At 37.8% G+C, this 15,420-nt stretch overlaps 1 protein-coding gene across 7 annotated transcripts in view; it reads left to right on the top strand.

Annotated features, from left to right (window-relative positions):
- Positions 1 to 15,420, top strand: part of DYM (dymeclin) — a 392,053-nt gene that overhangs the window by 264,599 nt on the left and 112,034 nt on the right. The window lies entirely within an intron of this gene.

The raw sequence follows: 15,420 nt of genomic DNA, 5'->3' as shown, positions 1-15,420 counted from the left end.
TTCAGTTGTAGTACAGATGATTGTGAATCACTCCCCCTGCCACTAGACTGAAAGGTGACTAAAGAAAACAGTAGCAACCTCAAAAGTAAGTGCTGTGGTAGTTCTTCTTAGTGACAACTCATGTTTTATTGGTCATTCTCATTGCTCAAAACACTATGTATGAGAGCGTGAACTTTTGAAATCATGTTCTCATTATCGTTCTCTTTTAACTTGGCCATTAATTGGACGAATAAATTATGTTCCCTTTTTCTTCCCCAGAAATTTCACTTGTTAAGTGTCTTTGCCAACAACCACATAAAATTCTGTGTCCTCAATGAATGCATTAGAACACTTGTTTGTAAAAGACGGAAAAGGAAAATGAAAGGGCCTTAATGCAGCAGTGAATTCCCAGATGTATACTTTCTACACCAGGACCGAGAGAACTATATTAGCAGAGAGTTTGAATACGTGCATAAAAATAAGGATTTGTTTTTCTTCTCACTGGAGTACATAGAGTACTTTCAGACTACCTAGAGATTTCTGAGTTTATTAAGAAAAGTTTATTGTCATTATACTGTATAATTCACCAGTCAATTGAGTAACAGCATAGAAAACAAATAGCATGTTATGAAAACATTAACATGAGTACTTTAGTACAGCCATTTTGTCTGAACCTCTCAGGGGAAACCTGAAACCTTCAGCCAGCTTCTAGATAATGAGGAAATGCCCTGACTGCTTAAGGGAAAATAAAACAAAAATTGCAGTTGAGCTCTCCGTGGGGAGAGAGAATGCTCACTGCAGTGATAGCTGGGCAGAGAGTGATTGAGGCATTTGGGCAGGCTGGTGACATTCAGTTGGCTTGGCTGACTCTGGGTGTCTTTATGTCAGAGTTTCATAAAATGTAATTCAGCGACTAAAAAGACATGAGAGAATTGTTAGAGAAGAATCTTTCAACACTATTTTCATAAGAATTAACCCCTAGGGACTTCTCTGGCAGTCCAGTGGTTAAGACTCTGCACTTCCACTGCTGGGGGTACAGGTCCATCCCCAGTCAGGGAACTAAGATCCAACTTGCTTCAACACTCAGCCAAAAAAGAAAAAAAGAAAAGAATAAACCTCTAAAATAACTTTGGTCATATAAAACACAACCTGAATATAGGCAGTGAAACAAAAATAATAAATGAATTGTAGCTGCTTTTTAAATGTAACTGTAGCTTTTAATTAGGACTGTTGTCACAATTACATGTAAACATTGTTTCCCTAATTTCTAACGATTATCTTGGCAACTAGTTGAGATGACTAGTTTATTCTAGGTGGAATCTTAAGGAAACAAATTATATTGCCATGTGATCATCAAAGAAATTTTTAACCTTTTCATAGGATCCACTTTCCCACCTCATTCCAAACATAAATGCAAAGGCACAAGCCAAAAAGACCCTGGCCAAAAATAGTAAGGAGCCAGGTCAGAAAAATCCCCAGATGTAGAAATAGTAACTAAGGGTTTATCATCAACTTGCTAAGCAAGTACAGTCATCCCCCTCTTAGCCCCAATTTTGCTTTCCAAGGTTTCATTTACCCACAGTCAACTGCAGTCCAAAAATATTAAATGGAGAATTCCAGAAATAAGCAGTTGATAGTTTTACGTTTCACACCATTCTGAGAAGCATGATGACATCTCTCGATGTCCAGCTCCATCCTGCCTGGGACATGAATCATCCCTTTGTCCAGCATATCCCGACCATTAGTCACATAGTAGCCATCCAGATTATCAGCTGCCTGTTGTAGGAGAGCAGTGTGTGTGTTTAAATAACCCTTCTTTTGCTTAATGACCCTAAAGTACAAGAGTAGTGATGCTAGCAATTTGGATGTTCTCTTCTAGTACCTAATTCATGAGTCAAACTTTATCATAAGCTGCACATATAGGAAGAAACGTAGTAAATGTTGTCTCTCAATGTCTGGGCGGGATTGGTTTTAAGAGCCCTCACATATACCAAGATCCAAGGATGCTCATGTCCCTTATATAAAGTGGTATAGTACAGTCAGCCCTCCATATATATCCTCAGATTTACCCAACCACGGATAGAAATTTCTATCCAAGGCTGGTTAAATCCACAGAAGTAAAACCTGAGACTGTGGAGAGCCGACTATATTTATTGGAAAAAATCCATGATCTGATGCAGGATGGCCAGTGACTGCTGATGGTTCAGGGTTTCTTTCAGGGATGATAAAAATGTTTGAAAATTAGATTGTGGTGATGGTTGCACAATTCTGAATGTACTAACAACTGTTAAATTGTACATTTAAATTAACAAAGTACATGGTTGTGAAGGCTTCACAGGTGGCTCGGTGGTAAAGAATCTGCCTGCTGATACAGGAGACGTGGGTTCGATCCCTGGGTTGGGAAGATCCCCCAGAGGAGGAAATGGCAACCCACTCCAGTATTCTTGCCTGGGAAATCCCATGGACAGAGGAGCCTGGCGGGCTGCTACCCATGGGGTCACAGAGAGGTGGGCATGACTGCACGCCCGTGCACTCGTACGTGCGCATGGTTGTGGGTGTTATCTCAATGAAGCCGTTTAAAAAAAGTAGTACTTGGAGCACCGTGGAAAGAAAATAACTGTTTGCTGAGTGTAATAACATATAGATAGCAGCTTGGCTGGCATTGTGGCATGAGAGTGGATTTAGAAAATTAATTTTATACTCAGAAAAAGTTAATATTTACACAAGTGTGTTCAGTCGGTCATGTGTCTCTGCAACCCCATGGACTGCCAGGTTCCTCTGTTCATGGAATTTTCCAGTTAAGAATATTGCAGTGGGTTGCCATTTCCTCCTCCAGAGAATCTTCCTGGGATTGAACCTGCATCTTTTATGTCTTCTGCATTGCAGGTGGATTCTTTACTGTTAGTGCCATATTTTTCGTCCTGGTTTAAGATCAAAAATATGGAAATAAGGGGAAAAAATCTAGGGAACTGATTAAAGTTTAAGTTTATCCAATGCAGTATTTTTCAGACATTTTTTAAAACAAATTCAATCCATATAGATTTATATGAAAAGATATCCATAACACTTTATTTGGTAGAAAAAAACAGAAAACCATACTTTGTAGTATATAGGTTACATGTACATGTATGATTGAAAGTATGCATTTAATTTTTATGGAATAATGCATAAGAAAATATTAAATAGTGGTTACCTATGGGGAGTTAGACTGAAAAGAAGGAAAAATAGAACTTAATACCTTATACTTTTCTTTTTAGATAAAGATCTTTACGTTTTTGTCATGTTTATGACTTATTTGCCCCTCCCTTCTCTCCTTTTTCCCTCCCTCAGTCCTTTCTTTCTTTATTATTTTCATATAATTTTAGACTTACAAAGGATTTTACTTTTTTTATTTTAATTGGAGGCTAATTACTTTATAATATTGTGGTTTTTGCCGTACATTCATGTGAATCGGCCATGGGTGTATATGTGTTCCCCATTTCCATATAGCCTTCACCAGCTTTCCCCTTTGTAAATATCTTACGTAACCATAGAACATTTTTCAAAACTAAGAAATTAACCTTGGTACAATACTGTTAACTAAAACACATACCTCATTTGAATTTTACCAGTTTTAACACTATTGCCCTTATTCTTTTCTGGTATCTAGTCCAGGATCCTACATTGCATTTTGTTGTCATGTTTCCTTAGTCTTTCCTTGGATATCATGACCGTTGACACTTTCAGTTCAGTTCAGTCACTCAGTCGTGTCTGACTCTTGCAACCCCATGAATTACAGCACACCAGGCCTCCCTGTCCATCACCAACTCCCAGAGTTCACTCAAACTCATGTGCATCGAGTTGGTGATGCCATCCAGCCATCTCATCCTTTGTCGTCCAGTTCTCCTCCTGCCCCCAATCCCTCCCAGCATCAGAGTCTTTTCCAATGAGTCAGCTCTTCGCATGAGGTGGCCAAAGTACTGGAGTTTCAGCTTTAGCATCATTCCCTCCACAGAAATCCCAGGGCTGATCTCCTTCAGAATGGACTGGTTGGATCTCCTGGCAGTCCAAGGGACTCTCAAGAGTATTCGCCAACACCACAGTTCAAAAGCATCAATTCTTTGGCACTCAGCCTTCTTCACAGTCCAACTCTCAAATCTATACATGACCACTGGAAAAACCATAGCCTTGACTAGACGGACCTTTGTTGGCAAAGTCATGTCTCTGCTTTTGAATATGCTATCTAGGTTGGTCATAACTTTTCTTCCAAGGACTAAGCGTCTTTTAATCTCATGGCTGCAGTCACCATCTGCAGTGATTTTGGAGCCCCCAAAAATAATGTCTGACACTGTTCCCACTGTTTCCCCATCTATTTGCCATGAAGTGATGGGACCAGATGCCGTGATCTTCGTTTTCTGAATGTTGAGCTTTAAGCCAACTTTTTCACTCTCCTCTTTCACTTTCATCAAGAGGCTTTTTAGTTCCTCTTCACTTTCTGCCATAAGGGTGGTGTCATACACTTTAGAAGAGTACTAATCATTTATTTTGCAGAATGTCCCTCAATTTGGGTTTGTCTGGCATTTTCTCATGATTAGATTGATGTTATGCATTGTTGGAAAAGATAACTACAGAAGTGATATGCCCTTCTCAGAGCATCATTCCAGAGAATACATGGGGTTGGTCTATATTACTGGTGATGTTTGGGTTTCCCAGGTGGCACTAGTGGTAAAGAACTCACCTGCCAATGCAGGGGATGTAAGAGCGGTGACTTCATTCTCTGGGTTGAAAAGATCCCCTGGAGAAGGAAACGGCACCTATTCCAATATTCTTGCCCGGAGAATCCCATGGACAGAGGAGCCTGACAAGCTACGGTCTGTAGGGTCGCAGAGAGTCAGACATGACTGAAGCGACTTAGCACACACGCACTGGTGATGTTTTCACTTGATCACATCACTAGGATGATGTCTGCCAATATTCTCTGCTATAAACTTGCTAATTTTCCCTTTGTAATTCCTGTATGCTTTTATATAGTAGTTATTTTCACTATACTGGAAATATTTTATTAGATTATTACATATTTCTACTATATTGGAAGAGTATATGGGGAAGATACTTAGAGACAATGCCAGTATTCAGTTTTTTCCTAAACATTTTCCCACAAATCCTAGCATCCATTGATCAATCTTGTCTGCATCATTATTTTACTGAGTTTGGAATGATTTTCTATTTGTCTCATTCCCTCTACATTTATAAATGGAATTCTGCAAGGAAGAGTTGTCACCTCTCCCCAAAGTTCTTGCCTGTGCAGTTATTTATTTCTATCAGTATAAGCTCCTGGATACTTATTTTCTTATCATCCAGGACTGTTGTTATTTTGTTATTCAGGTTATTCCAACTTTAGCCATTTCAGGTTTTGTCCACTACCCTTTGAATATGCATCAACCTTTTTTTTTGCAACCTTCACAGTGCTCCAACTCATCTCATATCTCCTCTGCTTCAGCCCTAAAATCAATCAGTTCTCCAAGGAGGATCATGAAATTTTAATCAAGATCTTAATCGTTACTTTCATAATGTCAATACCAATGTAAAAAACAAGAATCAAACATTGTGAATAAGGTTACAAATCTTACTACCTTCCCTACAACTGCTCTGAACGTAAGTAAATTCCAAGCCCCACACGGATTAAGTCCCAAAAAGTTTCTTCTTTAGAACAACTGATTTTAAAAATCAAATAAATGAGGCCTCTAGCAAATGAGCAAGCTCCACACCCACCCCTGCCACTTTTTCTTCCTAATTAAAAACCAGGACTTTAACATAATCAGACTGATTTTCTTGGTTGTGTTATAATTTGGTTTTGATGCATTTCTGAACTGGGAGTTTCAGAAATGTTCTGAGAATGCTTCTAAAGACAATTTGAGTTGGAGAAATCCCCTCTTGCTTAAAAGAGAAAAATAAATTCCTTCACTCTTAAGCACACCTGAATTGAAATAAAGACTACTGCCCTTTATTCCTAGAGAGGAAATTTGTCCTGTCCCTTCGTATAGAATACGGTAAAATATCCTTTTTAAGGATTTTTTAAAATTATCATGAAAAGTACTTAAATAACTTTTATGTTCCCTCTACTGCCTTATAAACGGATGTTTGCATTGAAATCTGGCAATGATTAATTAACTTTCTAAGAGAAGTTTAAAGAATACAGAAAAAATAACCCATGCATATTAAATTCAGTAGCAATGTGTGATAAATTTGTGAAAACCAGTGAGCACAGTTTCCTTCTTCCCCCTCCTACTGGAGTGAAAATATTCTTACCTGCTGCTGTACAGAGCTAATATAAAATCATCTTTTCCTAAGATTCTTCAAACTTTCTTTGTTAGAAATTATTATTTTAATTTTCTCTTTGCTCAACTATTTATTGTTTTTCCCTTTCTTTTCTCCCTTTCTGCCCGAGTTCATAGTTCCTAATAGGAAGAAAAGAAGTCTACTATTTGGAATTTTCTTTGATATATCCTTGATTTACATGGCAAATAGAAAGCAGCTGTCTATTTAAGCATCTAATTCTTGAAACCATAGTCCCCTCAAGCGTCATCTGGAAATAATGTAGCCTGTAAAACAAAGCTAAGAAGAAAAGGCAATGTTTGTTTTATGTGGGATGAATGATTTCTGTTGGGGTCCTTTAATTCGGCTATTATGAGGGTTATTAAAAAGCAGTATTACAAAAGAGGTTTAAATGAAAAGAATTTTTGAGCTGGTATCTTATTATTACAGTTGATTATAGTCAAAGCTGCAAATATTTTATAAATGGCACTTTATTATAGTTTCTCCAAATAAGACCCCCAAAAACGAGTAATCTTACTCATTGTGTGAGTGGAAACTCAACTCTTTCTTTAGTGGATTTAATTTCTGAGAAAAAAAAAATTGTATTGAGAATTTAGCTCTGCTTGTTTTGTTGGAAATTTCATGGCTTTCTGAGGAATTCTTAAGAAATCTTTACAAGAATATTTGAGTATTACCTTATAAATCCAAAAATGAACATGAAATCATCAGAATTTATCTAAGCTTCAGGTATTATTAGAAGATTCAGTGAACACTAGAGAAAGTTAAGCCTAAATTGTTTCTCAGCTTATTCATAAATTATTTGAGTTTCCAAGATGTGAGTTTGAAGATCTCAGTCATGAGAAGTGATATGCTTTGGGAAGCAGAAGACAAGTTAATTTGCGCTTTGACAATTGTTAGAGGCTATTCCATGCTTGGAGTATATTGGTTTTCTTGATTTGCTAATACAACAAAGTAGTTGTTTTTGGAAAATGAACTTATAAGAACTAAGTTTCAGTCCTCAAAACTGAAGTTATTTATCATGTTTGTTTAATAATAAACGGGGCAGGCATGCATGGTTATTTATTTTTATGCATTTGGGTCTAACTCTCACTTGGAATTGGATAATGAGCTAAAGCTCTGCTAGTAATGAAACAAAAGTTATTCTTACTTGAATTTCAATTCAATGACCAGTATGATACATCTTCATAAGAAAGTCAAAACTGATTAAAACTTTAGTACGTTTTTAGGCTTAGAAAAGAAAGAAAGTGAAGTCGCTCAGTCATGTCCAACTCTGCGACCCCATGGACTGTAGCCTACCAGGCTTCTCCATCCGTGGGATTTTCCAGGCGAGAGTACCGGAGTAGGTTGCCATCCTTTTCCAGGGGATCTTCCCAACCCAGGGATCGAACCCAGGTCTCCCACATTGCAGGCAGACGCTTTACCCTCTGAGCCACCAGGGAAGAAAACAAAGTAAGAAAGTGAAAATGAAAGGAAGAAAGTGAAAGTGATGCTTACATGGTTGTCTTAATAATGTCATTAGCCTTTTCAACTTTTTCTGGAGATTGGGGTCTTCAGGAACAGTATGATATTCTATTCCTAGAGCTTTCAACACCCCTTGAGTTATAGCAGCTTTAAAGATGGAGCCATTGTCATTCTAAACTTTAAAGATCCCACTGACATCATGAGAAGTCAGTACAGTAAGATTTTGTCCATTCATTAACCTCGGGGTTTAATGAATACTGTTTTTGATGTGAAAATAGGTGAGGGTCATTGAGCTCTTTTTAATGGAACAAACTGTAAATCCTGGAGTGTGGGCTGATGGAAAAACTGTAGGTTGAGCACAAAATGCTGTTAGGCTTAGAACATGACCCTAAAAAAGTTTGTCATTAATTCAGTCACAAAGTTGATCAGTAAGCATTGTACATTAAAGAAAAATATATATTTTAGAGCAACACAATAGTCTGCTTGTGACCTCAGTCAAAATACAAATTTGAGATCATATAAGATACCAAGTAAGAGATTAGACTCAAATGCCTAAGTCCTAAATTCCCCATACCTGTTGTGAATGCTCCACTGTTGCTGTTGTTCAGTCACTAAGTTGTGTCTGACTCTTTGTGATCCCTTGAACTGCAGCACGCCAGGCTTCCCTGTCCTTCACTATCTTCCAGAGTTCGTCCAAACTTAATTTCCATTGAGTCGGTGATGCTATCCAATCATCTCATTCTCTGTCACTCTTTCTCCTCCTGTCCTCAATTTTTCCCATCTTCAGGGTCTTTGCCAGTGTGTCAGCTCTTTTTATCAGGTGGCCAGAGTGTTGGAGTTTCAGCATCAGTCCTTCCAAAAAATATTCAGGGTTGATTTCCTTTAGGATTGACTGGTATAATCTCCTTGTTGTGAGAGTCTTCTCCAATACCACAATTTGAAAGCATCAATTCTTCAGCGCTCAGCCTTCTTTATGGTCCAGCGCTCACATCCATACATGACTACTGGAAAAACCATAGCTTTGTCTATACAGACCTTTGTCAGCAAAGTCTGTATATCTCTACTTTTTAATATGCTTTCTAGGTTTGTCATTGCTTTCCTTCCAAGGAGCAAGCGTCTTTTAATTTTATGGCTGCAGTCACCATCCGCAGTGATTTTGGAGCCCAAGAAAATAAAATCTGTCACTGTTCCATTTTTTCCCCATCTATTTGCCATGAAATGATGGGACTGAATGCTATAATCTTCGTTTTTTGAATGTTGAATTTTAAGCCAACTTTTTCACCCTCATCAAGAGGTTCTTTAATTCGTCTTTGCTTTCTGCCATTAGAGTAGTATCATCATATCTGAGGTTGTTGATATTTCTCCCGACAGTCTTAATTCCAGCTTGTGATTCATTCAGCCCAGCATTTCACATGATGTACTCTGCATGTAAGTTAAATAGCAGGATGACAATATACAGCCTTGATATATTCCTTTCCCAATTTGGAACCAGTCCATTTTTCCATGTCCAGTTCTAACTGTTGCTTCTTGACCTGCATACAGGTTTCTCTGGAGACAGGTAAGGTAGTCTGGTATTCCCACCTCTTTAAGAATTTTCCACAGTTTGTTGGGATCCATACAGTCAAAGACTTTAGCATAGTCAGTGAAGCTGAAGTAGACGTTTTTCTGGAATTCCCTTTTTCTATGATCCAATGGATGTGGGCAATTTGAAATTTGATCTCCATATAATTAATAATATTATCTTGGTTAACAGTAATACTACTTACAAAAGAGTAGTACATGCATAAAAAAACTCCATGTGGTATTTGAAATTCCTTATTCTTTCATCCAAAAAGTAGTGAGCAACTGGTATCTTCTCAGCCACTTTTTTCTCTGTTCTGTGAAGACATCAGTGAAAAAAATTTCTGCCACCATGAAGCCTGCATTCTAATGAGGAGACATGTAATGATTGTATGCACAGGTGACAAATGAACAAGTGAATGGAATGTAAGAAGTTCCCCTGGGAAAGTAAAGCAGCGCAAAGGGATTGGGAGCGCAGGCCAAAGGAAGGCAGCAGTGTAGTAATGGGTGGTCAGTGGAGGGTTTGCCTCATTGGGAAGGTGATGTTTGCGCACAGCCCAAGGAAGGAGCAGCAGTGAGTCATGTAGAGGCAGTGTGTTCCAGGAAGATGGAGCAGTGAATGTAGAGGGCTTGAGACAAGAGCCTCTGTGAGCCTGGCAGGGTTTAGTAGCTGGAAAGGGGATTATCAGGACCATATTTAGAATCATTTTGAACAAATGCATATTGATGAGTGATCTAGAAAAGTTTTGGATAGAGTAACAACCTGAAAATTAGAAGTGTGTGTGTGTGTGTGTATCAGGCTCTTTGGGACCCATGGACTGTAGTCTTCCAGGCTTCTTTGTCCATGGAATTTTCCAAGCAAGAGTACTGGAGTGGGTTCCCATTTCTTTCAAAGTTAGAAGACCTGTGTTCTGGTTTTTTATCTTTAATTTGCTGTGGTCTTGGGCAAAATTGCCCAAGTATTATGCCTTAAAGTAGATTTTTTATGTGTGACTTCTTTAACATTGGTATTCTCTGGTTCCATTAGTTCTGTGGAGATACACTGGGTAATAGGAGGAGATGTGCTTTCCTGCAATGCACAGGAATTACAGGGAACTCCACTCTCTTTGTATTCTGTGTGAACCATGTCCCCGGAACATGTCCCTGAAAACCTCAGATACAGTGTGCTTGGTGTACCCTGGAGTTACACGACAGTAGTAGGCCTGAGTGTGTGACAAGGCTTGTTAGGAAATACAAAATGATGATGCTGATCCTTCTTTAATGATTTGAGATAAACATTTGTAGATATCACAGTGATGTACATGTTTATAGATAGGATAAGTATCAGCTTATATTTTATAGAATGCTACAGATAAAAGGCTGCTCTGAGAAGACATCATAAAAGGTTTTAGTGGTTTTCATCTGAGTCTTACAGAGTGGAAGGGCTTTTAGTTAAGAGTATATACAGTGCTTAGGCATATAAGCTGTGTGAGCAGAATTCCTGGGAATGTGGATCCAGCTGCAAAGTTTTTTCATTTTTTTGAAATTTCCCCATGAAAACAACAAATAGAATGCATCAACAAACACAACATTTACAACAAAACTAGGTGACAGTGTAGCCACATGAAACCCAAAATACTGGAGGGTGGGTAAAAACTTCCTAGAGCTACAAGATCCATGCAGTGTCAGTGTGAGAGGAGCTAGAAGGATGAGACAGCCAAGGGGCCAGCTGAGAAGGAGACAGAGGGATTCACTGGGAAGTTCACGGGCCAGCACCTGAAACTGGAAGGGGTTTGCACACTGTAACCCAGAGTTCAGTGTTAGGGGTCTGCTATAAGAGCTGAAGGGGTTCCAGCCTCTGGGCCCTGTCAGCTCATAAAACTAAATGGCTGAAGCTCTCTTCTAGGACCAAGCCCCACAGTGAGGCGAAGCTACCAGAAATGGAGCCCCCAGAGGAGATCAGGGATTATAAGCAAAGGAAAAAGAAAAAGTTCAGATAAATATAGGATTGGGAAAGAGAGCCAGGAGATTCTAGAAGGTGCATGGCCATGTTTATGGATACTTCACAGAAAGGTGAAGAAAGACAGGAAAACTAACTTTATTACAAATGAGCAAAAGAGAGAAGTCACAGTCAAATCCAGTGTAAAGAAAGAAGAGAATAAGAAGAATAACTCCTGTATCGACAATATGATCATGAGATATACCCACAAAATAGATTAAAACTGTTAAATAACTTTTCAGAACAACTTAAAAGAAACTAAGAAAATGATAGAACAGAACAACATAAATCAGGATTATAAAAACTCAAATGGACAAATTTTATTTCTAAATAAAATTAGAAATAAAAATTTTCAGAAGTATAGACTGTCCACAAAGATGGGCTTCCCTCGTGGCTCAGAGGTTAAAGCGTCTGCCTGCAATGCGGGAAACCTGGGTTCAAACCCTGGGTTGGGAAGATCCCCTGGAGAAGGAAATGGCAACCCACTCAGTATTCTTGCCTGGAGAATCCCATGGACAGAGGAGCCTGGTGGTCTACAGTCCACAGGGTTGCAAAGAGTCAGACATGACTAAGCTACTTCACTTCATCCACAAAGATAAAATATTTAGTAAATAGATATAATTCCTTAAGAAAAACAGAAAGTGAAAAGGAAGAAAAGCTTGAAAGCAAAAAGAAATAAAAGAAAAAAGGTTCACTAGAAAGTGACTATATAGTGTGTGTAGGCAGAAATCCAACATAATCCATTCCTAATATATAAATTAGGAATCCCCCCAAAGAAGAAAGATGCTAAAAGCTATGCTTCAAAGAAACTTTCCTAAATTATGAAGGAAAAGATTTGAAACTACATGTTGAAAGAGCATATGTTGTATGCCTTTGAAAACTCAACCCAGGACAACAAGTACCAACACAAACTCCAGTGAAATTGCAGAGTTACAAACTAGAGAAAAAAAGACTTGAAGGGTACTCAGGCAAAAAGACCAGGTCACTTTTAAGTAAAGAAAATAAAATTGTCAACAGGCTTTTTGGCAGTGTTTTATGCCACAGTAAAGTGAAATAACATTTTTAAGATACTCTAGGAAAGCAAATGTGAGGCAAGAATTTTCAGTCAGTTCAGTTCAGTCACTCAGTCGTGTCCGAATCTTTGTGACCCCATGGACTGCAGCACACCAGACTTCCCTGTCTATCACCGACTCCATCACCAAGGATTTTATATCCCACCAAACTGCCTTGAGGGCTTCCCTCCTAGCTCAGTGGTAAAGAATCTGCCTGCCAGTGCCAGAGACACAAGTTCTATCCCTGGATCGGGAAGATCCCCTGGAGTAGGAAATGGCAACCCATTCCAGTCTTCTTGCCTGGAAAATTCAGTGGACAGAGAGGAGCCTGGCGGGCTACAGTCCATGGGGTCGCAAAGAGTCAAACACGACTGAGTGACTGAGTGCACATGCAGACTGACTTGCAAATATAAGAAACACAATCTTACGAAATATAAAAACTCTGAGAATATTGTTCCCTTCCCTAGGGCTTTACAAGAGTAGTACTCATCAAAGGTTTTCTATTGCTGTCTTTGTCATCTGTCTTTGGGGTATTTTGTTTACAACCCTTTCCTTTCAAAATGCAAAAACCATTCTTAGTTCAAAGGCCACATTAGAACAGGCCACTAATCTCATTTGGCCCATGGTTTGTAGTTTGCCAGTCCCTATACTAGGTAAAGAACTTTAGAGAACCACAGTGACTGGGGAGATACAAATATAAAGACTGGTGATGAGCATTATGTATATTTTTAACTCGTAAAACTAACACGAAAAAATATTCATGAAGGAGAGAGTGAAGATAGTATGTAAAGGCTGTGTATCTTACCATGCACATTCATCACAACTATTAAAATATGGAGGAAGGAGATGGGGAGAACATGTAAACAGAATAAACTGCTGACGGCCTGATGGTTAACTCGGAGTTAAAGGATATTATTTCAGATCCGGGGAGAGAAGAAGATGAAGTAATGAGTTAATTTGATATTGCTTACAGTAGCTAACCAATAGAAAATGACAAAAAATAAGAAACAGGGATTACATAAAGTTCTTCACATAGAGGTAACCATTAAAACAAAAGTACAAATTTCCTGAATGCCAAAAAATAAAATATAAAAAGAAAGCAAATAAAATATACCACATATGAAAGGCTTTCCTCATAACTCAGATGGCAGAGGATCCACCTGCAAGGCAGGAGACATGAGTTCATTCCCTGGATCTGGAAGATCCCTTGGAGAAGAGAATGGCTACCCACTCCAGTATTCTTGCATGGAGAATCCCACAGAGGGCTACAGTCTGTAGGGTTGCAAAGAGTCAGACATGACTAAGTGACTAACACTTAGGTAAAAAACCTGGGTATATATGAATGTAACATAAAATTATATGTGAGAGCATTGAAACCAAACAAGTTGATCTTCAGTCTAAAACTATTGAAAAGAACTGGTTGAATAAATTTTGGCACATTCACATGATAGAGTACTATCCATCTATAAAAATAAATGAAAAATATTGCTTTATGAAGTTCTGTATATTGCCACATAATCATCCTCAGGATAGGTTGGTGATACCCATTTATATCTGAATCTATTTATATTTATTTATCCATTTTGGATCTATTTGTATTTGAAAAACATGAAAAGACAAACTATAAAAAAAAAATTTTTTTGACAGTTACCTGTAAGGAGAGTGAAGGACTAGGATGCAGTGAATAGGAATATGAATAGACTCTGTAATTCCTGTTGCTTTAGTTTTAACTTACATTAAACCTATATAAAGAGTTCCTAAGTTAAGAAAAAGTTCCTTCAGTAGAGCTGGTTTGAATATTACTGATTATACGTATAACATGATCATAAAACAGTTTGAAAGAGTAGTCTCTAAAATTTAAATAAATTTAAATAAACCGAAATATATATCCAGTCAGTGGTATAACCAAACATCCTAGTGACTCTTCTTCCCTAGTAGGCTGTACCTTAAAGACACAACTGAAAAAAAATAGTTGTGTAACAACCTTGGTATTGTTATTTCAAGACCTGTGCTTGTAACGCAAGATAAAGCAAAGGTGCAATTGTACAATATTCTAATTTTGTTTTCCCCATTGCCTTGGGAACCTGGAAGCAGTGTATGTATATATAAAATAGAAGAGATTGAATAAAAACTCTTTGATCTTAGTTTAAATAGGAAGTCTTTGTATGGACTCAGGTTTTTGTTTTTTAATATCTGTAGGTATGTTTAGTCATTCTGTTTCTGTCCTTTGAACTCACAGAAATAGTGACCAGCCTAGTAGCACAGCATTGAACATCACTAGCAACAAGACTTCTACTAAAAGAAACAAAGCATTTATCCCGCCTTTCATATAAGATGGTAGCAAAACAATAGATATGAGAAAACACCGCTTTAGGGGAATGTTACTGCTGACCACTGAAAAGGGAATGATACAATTAGAATATCACCATTTAACGAACCTTAAGAAATGAATGGAGCCAAGCAATGAACATGAGTAACTGCTGATTTAGACAAAAAATAGAACCAGACATGATGTGTCTCCTGATACAGAACACACCATCATTCATGAAGTAGTCTTGCTTTTAAAAAAAAAAAAAAAAGACAAGAAGCGCCTAATGTGATCAGGCCTCTAGATCATCTACCAGTTTATTGGAAGTATCTAGAACAGAGAAACATGAAACACCTTCATCAAAATCCATATTGCAAGAAACTAGGGGACAAATAACCTAATTTAATCAACTAATACATTACAATGAAAAAGAGAGAAACATCCTCTAATAAAGTCAAGTTATACTATAAAGACTTTATTTTGATCCTCCTACTACATAACATACTCTTATTAAAAACAACAACAACAAAAACCATTTTTTTTGCCAAATAAAAAAGTTGAAGACTGGATATTTGATAATTTTCAGAGATTACTATTAACACTTTATAGCTGAGGATGGAATTATAGTTTTAAAAGAAGAATCTTTATCTTTTGGAGGTCATATCAGTATATTAATGGCTGAAAGATATGTCAGGAGTTTGCTTCAAAATGACACTTGAGGGAAGAAAATGGGTGAGTATAAAGAAACTAGATTGGCCATAAGTTGA

The sequence above is a fragment of the Bos indicus genome, chromosome 24 (genome assembly GCF_029378745.1).
Source record: "Bos indicus isolate NIAB-ARS_2022 breed Sahiwal x Tharparkar chromosome 24, NIAB-ARS_B.indTharparkar_mat_pri_1.0, whole genome shotgun sequence".
Classification (NCBI taxonomy): Eukaryota; Metazoa; Chordata; class Mammalia; order Artiodactyla; family Bovidae; genus Bos; species Bos indicus.
The sequence above is the reverse complement of the archived record's forward strand: the minus strand, read 5'-3'. Positions and strand labels throughout refer to the sequence as shown.